This window comes from Rhinopithecus roxellana, chromosome 15, assembly GCF_007565055.1.
Source record: "Rhinopithecus roxellana isolate Shanxi Qingling chromosome 15, ASM756505v1, whole genome shotgun sequence".
NCBI lineage: Eukaryota > Metazoa > Chordata > Mammalia > Primates > Cercopithecidae > Rhinopithecus > Rhinopithecus roxellana.
Window position 1 is genome coordinate 84,799,924 of NC_044563.1, and position 9,340 is coordinate 84,809,263.

General features: G+C 37.2%; 1 pseudogene; it reads right to left on the reverse strand.

Moving 5' to 3' along the window:
* Positions 1-5,618: 5,618 nt before the first annotated feature.
* Positions 5,619-6,561, reverse strand: LOC104663386 (annotated as a pseudogene).
* Positions 6,562-9,340: the final 2,779 nt, after the last annotated feature.

Below are 9,340 nucleotides of genomic sequence, written 5' to 3' on the forward strand. Positions count from 1 at the left end.
TGAGACTTGTGGTGGCCATATATGTCATATTCCTCACCTGAGAAGGCCAAGAATCATGTTTAAACGTATTCCTACTCCTGTATTTTATGTCCTTCTTGGGACCAGCTCATAATGCTTTCCATTCCTCAGATCAGAACTTATTTTCTTCACTCTTCTTTAGGTAAAAAGAGACACATGATGCTTTCTCTTTATTTCTTACCCTTCCTTATCTATAGGTAAAAACACCTTTCTCACAACAACTCAAACCCTCCTCTACGGTGTCTCCACATTCTAGATTCTGAGAACACAGTCCAGACTTCAGAGGGTGAGTCACAGCTCAGCCCCCCATCTACTGAGGATTCAAGGCTTTCCTGCTCAGTCCACCTTCATCTTGATTCTCTTATCCACTGGGGCCATAGAATTCACCTGTTGCTAACACTAGAAACCTAACTAGGTTGTTCAGCCTTCATGTTGAAAACTCCTCTTCTATGCTGGTCGCATACTCAAACATCATGTGAAAACTCCTCTTCTATGCTACTCACATACTCAAACAACATGTGGCATCCACATACTGAAACTATATGTTAATACTTTGAATCACAGCTCTCCCATCTTGTCTGAGGTCATCCTTTACTCATACATACGTGAGGAAAGGTTTTCTTGAGTTTTTGTATCTCCATGAACTCAAATACAACAGATGTTCATGAAGTCATCCAAAAGCATTCACAAACACACATGGGTGCACAGACAGTTAACTCTCAGGGCTCTCATTTAACAATCAGACAAATCCACAACGTGGAAAAATCTACAACAGTCTATTTTCTTTTTTCAAGTCAATGCCATTAAAGGGGAAAGGGGAATATTAGATAAGGAAAATCCATTTCCAGATTAAAGTACATTTAAGAGAAAAACAAATAAATGGAGTGTGGTTATTTATTTATTTACTTGAGACAGAGTCTCACTCTGTCACCCAGGCTGGAGTGCTGTGGCACGATCTCAGCTCACTGCAACCTCTGCCTGCCCGGTTCAAGCAATTCTCCTGCCTCAACTTCCCGAGTTGCTGGGATTACATGCGCCCGCCACCACCCCCAGCTAATTATTGTATTTTTAGTAGAGACGGGCTTTCACCATGTTGGCCAGGCTGGTCTCGAACTCCTGACCTCAGATGATCCACCCACCTCAGCCTCCCAAAGTACTGGGATTACAGGTGTGAGCCACCATGCTTGGCCTGCAGTGTAGTTCTTGATCGAATTCTGTTTAAACAAACCAGGTATTGAATTCAATTAATGAATAATTAGGGAAACTTAAATATGGACTAGTTATAGAGTGATATAAAGGAATTAGTGTTAATTTTATCAGTAAGAATTATTGTATTATGGTAGACACACACACATATACTCAGGCATCCACAGTATGTTAGCAAAATATTGGCACAGAGCATGTGCTCTGGAGCCTCAGAAAGCTAGGTTTCACAACTTAATCATGGTTCCACAATTTACTAGCTATGTGAATCTGCACAAGCTATTTAAACTATATGATATTTGGGTTCCTATGTTTTTAAAAGACATTAATAATTCTAATTTTTATAATTATTATTAGGACAAAATGATACACACTAAAAAAATTTTTTTTTTGAGACAGAGTCTTGCACTGTTGCCCAGGCTGGGGTGCAGTGGCACAATCTTGGCTCACTGCAACCTCCGTCTTCACGGTTCAAGTGATTCTCCTGTCTCAGCCTCCCGAGTAGCTGGGATTACAGGTGCCCACCACTATGCCGGCTATTTTTTTTGTATTTTTAGTAGAGACAGGGTTTCACTATGTTAGCCAGGCTGGTCTCAAACTCCTGACCTCGTGAACTGCCCACCTCATCCTCCCAAAGTGCTGGGAATACAGGCGTGAGCCACCACACCCGGCCGAAAAATATTCAATATAGTACCTGAAACATAGTAAGCATATAACAAGTTTTACTTCTTTATATTAGGTTATATTTATATCATTAGTATTATCATTAACAGTCAGACCACACAGTGGAGAAGAGAACAGAAATAGCAAGATGGATAAAAATTAACAAGAGCACCCCTGGGCATACACACATACCAGCACACTTAATTCTACATTTTAGGTTAGAGTTACGGACTCTAGTCATATGTCTTGAAACAGAAATTTCCTGACACTGTGGTCATATTTAACCCAACTGTGTAATTATCCATCTGTTCTGATCTTTTGATGCTTATTCAGTGGAGCATATACACAAGTATTGGAGATCAGGACCTCAGTGTATAAATGGGAGTTGCTCAGGGAAGAAAATTATAGTGCCCAGTCCATGGCCCCTAAGAAATAGAGCCCTGGCTTTTCACTCACTTTCTCTAAGTCTTGTCCCAATCAAAGCCCTTGAAACAGCCGATACTCACCAAATCTTGGGGATCAGGCCAAAGGGAAAGAAGAAAGAATGTGTTGACAAAACCTGCAAGAGAGCAGACACACCAACCAAAAACTAAAACTAAAACTAAAAATAAATAAGTGGAAGGAAAAGGAAGGACATTAGAGAGGTTGATTCCCTGTCCATTTATTTTCTCTGATCACTCACTGCTGTCTGTGGGGAAAAGGCAGGTAGTCAGGGGATTAGGGACTCTGACATGCCTTCTTCTCATCCTCAAGGGAAGAAAATGAAAAAGATTCTATTAACTTTGTTAATGTCTTTGAGTAAACACTGCCTTAGGGTACTTTATTTATTTGTTTATTTGTTTGTTTGTTTGTTTGTGGGCTGATGTGTATGTGAGTGGAAAGCCGTGTAGATGTGCCTGTCATATCACCCAGGTTTCAAGTTCATGCCCTCACTTACCAGATAAAGGACTTTGGTTACTTAATTTCCATTAAAAGGTGGTCATATTAGTACCTGTCTCTCAAGATTTTATAAGGATTGACAAATTAAGTAGGGTACTGCTTGTGACAATGTTTAACATATTGGCAAACTCATAGTGTAGACGAATAACCTAGGGCACCTGTTAAAATAAAAACTATATGGCCCACATGAAATAATCCTAACATTATCTTTTAAAAATTCTAGTGACTTTAGGGGTACAAGTGTTTTTTGATTACATGGCTGAATTGTATAATGGTGAAGTCTGGGTTTCTAGCGTACCTGTCAACCGTATTGTGTAGTGTGTACTCAATAGGTAATTCTTCACTCCTCACCCCTCTCCCAACCTCTCCTCTCCTGGGTCTCCAGTGTCCATTATACTACAATGTAAGCCCTTGCATACCCATAACTTAGCTTCCACTTATAATTTTTAAAAAATTAAACTTCATTAAAAAATTATAAAAACAATTTGAGCAAATAAAATATATTCTTATGGAAAATCTGTTAGGTCTACCTGCTGGTACTGTCAGGAATTTCTGGAAGTCCGGATATCAATTTTTACCTGAGAGGCTTTTATCCCACAATTCTGAAAGTCAAGTCAGTTTCTGTCAATGTTTGTCAAATGTTTGCTAAATATTGTTGGATGTGTTAATTAATAAAGATTGCCAAGAGTCCACTCAGTACTCTGAATGTTCTATTATATCTGGAATAAACCAGAACTAAAGAGATTAGCATTGTATTGGCTCCCGACAGAATTTTTACCTTCTGCTGAATAAAAATTGAGGTTACTTCACTTCTCTATACTAGGATAATGGACTGAAGAGTCACATGAACTTGTGTATTCTGTAAGAATTTCATTAATTGCGTCACTTACTGCCTATTCTAAGAGCTTTCTGAAGATATTTCTCTGTTCTTCATATCAAGAGTAGTTTTGCTTCTCTAACAATTAGCTATCATGAATGATTTAGCTAATCATGTTTAACTCTCACACGGACTGCTAGAAAGCTTACAGTTGAATTTCTGACTCACATGTAATAAGAGAACAAAAATTCATAGCAGGTGGAAAGTGTATTTTCAGCCTATTTTTTGTCTTAATTTTTAAAAATCTGTCTATTTTTCTTTTTGCCGTTTCTATTTATACTTTGTAATATGCCACATAACAATGTATCTGAACAATGGTCCCATAAGATTACAATACCCTATTATAGAGTACCTTGTCTATGTTTAGACATGTTTAGATGCACAAATACCATTGTATTACACTTCCCTACAATACTCGGTATAGTAACATGATGTACAGTTTCGTAACCTAGGAGTTATAGAATATATTATATAGCCAAGGCTATATCACACAGATTTATGTAAGTACGCTCTATGATATTTGCACAATAATAAAATCACCTAACAACACATTTATGAGACTGTAGCCTCATTGTTAAGTGGCACCTGACTATATTTTTATTTATGGTATGCAAAATACATCAAGTAATTTTGGAAACAATGCATGTAGGTATTGTCACACGTTAAGAGACAGAATATAAATTCAAACACAATTCTCTGCATCCAAAGGACATCCTTTTCTATTAAAACTATATGTTGAGAGCCATTGTAGAAATAAAAATTCAATGATATGTGAAAAGGGTAGTAGCACAGGGATGGCAAAGTAGTCTCAAGGTAAAGATACCATGAACAACTCTGACATTTTCAGTCAAGTGAAAGCAGTGAGGGTTTGAACTACTGGGGTAGGGGAGGAGGGTACCTACACTCAGCTGGGGAACCCAAGAGGCTATTTAGAAAAAAACTGCAGGTTTTGAGGATATATCAGATTTGAAGGGGAAATAAGACATTGACTATCATTACTACCTGGCAAACACCTAAAAATAATTATTACTGACCGAGAGACTGAATGATTCACTATGACCAAGTTATGCATATTGGATTTGAAGAGATAATGAATCATACAGAGGTACATTTTTTGCTTGTGACTACATCTCTATGAAGATACAAACATGAAAAAAAAAAAATTGAGACCACTAGTGCTTCCAATTGGTCAAGTCTCAAACCCACTTCTTAGTCTGTATATGCTTTACCATTTTACTAGCCATAGGAATTTGCCTCCCTCCTTTTATTCCTTGTGGGAAACTCCACCCACCTACATCTCATTTGGCTTTCTCAAGGTTGAGTTAAACATTGAGTTTTATTGTTGCCTTATCCCTTTGCTTAATATAAACACCTGCACTCTTAAGTCAATAATTTATGATTATTTGCCATTTACTATTTGATAAACGTTGTATGTCCCTAGTGTATGCTACATATTATACTTGATATTGTCTAGAAATTAATAGGTGTGAACAAAGTTAAAAACTCACAACCCTGCAGAATCATCAAAGAGGTAATTTACTGCCTTGCTATGGTGTATAAATAAACTACTATGATATATACATCTCAAAAACCATTGAGATTTGCCAATCATTACATTGTCTTCATTAAAAGTTTTATAATCACTTTAGAGCAATCATAAGGAATTACAAAAGTTCTTGTTTCTAGAAGTCAAAAAATATTTATTATTTCCTAGACTCAGAACTTACTTTGGTATAACTGGAATGATTCTGCCTCAAATCTGCCTCAAATTCTGCCTCAAATCACAAAGAAAGCAAAACTCAAGTTCTCGTTAATAAATTTTAGTCTGTCCTTTTTCTTGGGCCTCTGAACACAGGTTCAGTCTTTGACCCAATATACACTAGGAACTTGTCCCTACCTCCAAGAGCTCAGGCACCTATCACTGGGACCCCTTGGGAAAGAGCAGAAGAAGGATTCTGTTCCAGATCTGCTTGGTCTTTACTCCGTAGACAATAGGGTTGAGAGCAGGTGGGATGATTACGTAAGGGTTGGCAAACATCATATGAAAGGTATGAGGGACATTATGCCCAAAGCTATGGGCAAGGATGGAGAAGAATGCTGGTATATAGAATACGAGGATAACACAGACATGGGGACCACAGGTGCCAAGGGCCTTCTGCATCTTGGGAAGGGAGACAAAAGACAGCATAGAGGATGAGGGTGTAGGAGACAGCAATGAGGATCACATCTGTCATCACTGTCATGATAAGAATACAAAATCCATACCAGGTATTGATGGAGATATCAGCACAGGTGAGCTAGGCAACACCTATGTGCTCACACTATGTTTGAGAAATGGTATGTGTCCTGCAGAAGGGTAAATGATTCACAAGGAAAATACACAGGACAAAAACACAGAGACTTTGGAAACATATTCCCACAGCAATTTTGACAATGGTTTTGGGAGTCAGAATAGTAGTGTATCTCAAGGGTGAGCAGATGGCCATATAGCAGTCAAATGCCATGGCCAGCAGTATAGCTGAGTCCAACACAAAGCTACAGTGCAGAAAGAATAATTGGGTGAGACAGCCAGGAAAACTGATTGTTTGGGGACCAAACCAGAAGATGCTAAATGTTTTGGGGACACATAAAGTGGACAATATGAGGTCAGTAATGGCCAGCATGGAAAGGAAAAAGAACATGGGTGCATGAAGACTGTGCTCCACCATAATGAGGTAGAGAAGGATACTATTGGCCACGACAGTCACGAGATAGATAAAGCAGAATGGGATGCTGGTCCAGACGTGGTACTGCTCAAGTCCGGGGATGCCCAAAAGGGTGAAGGGGCCTGTACCATGGTCACTCACGTTGTACATGGTCATTAAGATCAATAACTTCTGTGTCCTAAAAACAAATTGTTTATAACGAACATGAGGAAATTGTATGGTAATTCTTCCTCCACCACTTCCTTGGGGCTGGTCCGCCTCTTTGCTCTCATTGATATTAAGAGCAATGTTCATCACTTGAAGAAAGACTCTCAGACCCAAAACTTCTGATACTAACCATCCAATTACTCTAGAATCTTCTTCAAACTGCATAAACTGCTATTCCCATTTTAATGACTGAGTTCTCCCTGGGTCAATGGAAGTTGCTGCTCTATAGATATGAGTATAGAGAAAAGTAGTCTAACTACATGCAGGGATAGAAAGAAACTGAAAAATACTGGATCACAGTTGGGAAAATTAGATAATTAACAATTACAGACTCCCACTACGTGCCAGGTTCTTGAAAAATATTATCTTATTTAGAACTACCTTCTGAGATATGTATTTTTATCCCCCTCATTTTTTTTTTTTTTTTTTTTTTTTTTTTTTTTTTTTTTTTTTTTTTTTGCAGAAGCTGAAACTGAGACGTAATCTTACCTAACAACTCACCTTTAGTAACTAGCAGAGCCAAGGTCATTAGATTCCACAGCCACTACTCTTTCATGTTGCTGTTACACCAGGTGACTGCCTCAACTCACTGTGAGATGCCAAGAATTCAGAAGAGGCATGGAAGTGTAGCAAAGGATGTAAGGAAACGGATCACTGGAACTGTAATTTGTCCCGCACACTGACCCTATCCCAATTTCAATGACTGTTCTGATATCCCAGACGCTACACAGAGAGACTTAAGGCGTGTAGACCAAAATGTTCTCTGAGATTGTGATGTTTGATGCCTCCCATGTGAATGACATGAGAAAGGGTATGAGGCTCAATCTCAGTCCATCCTTAGGAATTAATGAGGGAATTTTGCTTAAGTATCAGAGAAAATTGGTTTGTGTGCTTTTTACAAATACAGAGGGGACCTCTAGTGGAAGAAAAATAGAATTTATATATTCTAAATCCTAGGTCAAGCTAAAAGCAAATAAACTTTATAACAAAAGCTAATATTTTTTGAAAACTTTAATATACTACATGAGACCACTTTTGTAATTTTCTTAACAATTCTATGAGACAGGTAATAATATTATCCACATTTTAAGGATGCAGAGAAAAGTAATTTGTCAAAAGCCACACAAGGAGGAAATAGTAGCACTGGGAATCAGACCCATGAGCCTTTTCCTAGACTCCTCTGTATATAACCAAAATTGTCTACAGACTCTGTGTGGCAAATAACACGCATAACATCTGTATAGCAAAATATACAAAATTAACCAATATATAGAAAACTAAAAATATAAAACAAGTTAACAACATAAAACCAAATACATCATTTATGCTTATAGATTGCTTGAATTCTTCTGTCAAAAAGCACAAAGATAAATACAGTTTAAAAATTCAATTATATGGCACATGAGAAAGATCTAAAACAAAATGATGCAGAAAGGATAAACAAGTGTGAATAAACAGGATAAAAAGGATAGACAAGTGTGTTTCAGACAAATTTAAATGTGATGGAAGCAAGTCTAGCAAAATGGAAAGCAGAAACTACGAAAGCATTAAACAGAAAAAAAGGTACTTTGCGCAGTTAAAAGGAACACTTCTTAATGAAGGTGTAAGTCATGCTATTTGTACACATCTCTTCTTAGCACTCTAGATACTGTTTCTTAGTGATAGTCAATTCATTTACCCACTTTTTAAATTTTTTATTATTTTTCATAGTTATCTTGTAATTCCTCTTGATTCTTTAAAGACATATGTCTAGACATTAACTGCAGTTTAAAATTCTTGTGACTCATCTACTCAAAACTTTGTTTCCAATGGATGAATTTATATGTTACTGAGGCACAATCACCTAATTCCAGGGTCATATATTTGAAGCACTGTAGTCCAAAATTGATCAACTTCATAAACCACAAATGTAGACACTGCACTTTGTATCTATTCAATCATGTGATTCAGTTATTACCAATTTGTCCTTGAAAAACTTGAAGCCCTCTAGAATGACTTTCTTACTACCATTCATTCAATGCCCAGGAGTCTTTACATTCTGCTCTGTTCAGGTTAAAATCCATAATTCATCATTTCAGCCACTCTCTTACCAACATTTTGCTTGCCCTTGTTCCACTGACCTTCCATCACATATGTATGATAAAACCCCCTGCATTATTCAACTAAATAAGTACCCTAGGTCGAAGAAAATAAGGAAACAAGCAAACTTCTTAACTAGATGTATTTGTGTTTCCATAATTTCATGATAATCAATGTTAAACTTAACTAGTGAACTATCCAGTGATCCAACAGCATAATCTTGCTCAGCTCCATCTCTATGACTCATTGTTTCCTACACTCCTCAGAGCATTTTCATCTCACTCCAACTCCCTTTCTCAACAGATAACCTTTCATTTTACTTCACAGAGAAATTAGGAACCATTAGGTATGAAATTATATAAGACTGAAACATCAGTCTTACATGGGAAAATTATTATTTTACAATTACCAAATATATGACAGTAATTTGATGAAATTCATTTTGTTATTAAAGGGAATGCTGAAAATTTTAGACTTTCATTAGAACCATTTTAATTAATATCCCCAACTTCTAGAGGAGTTTACTCAGTATCCTCTAATGAATAACTAAGAATCTCATGTTTTCTGTTGGACCAGCTCCAGGCTCATGAATCACCTGGAGCTGTCCTTTGATTTTTGAAAATAAGTTGGGCAATCTGCTGTTGATTAC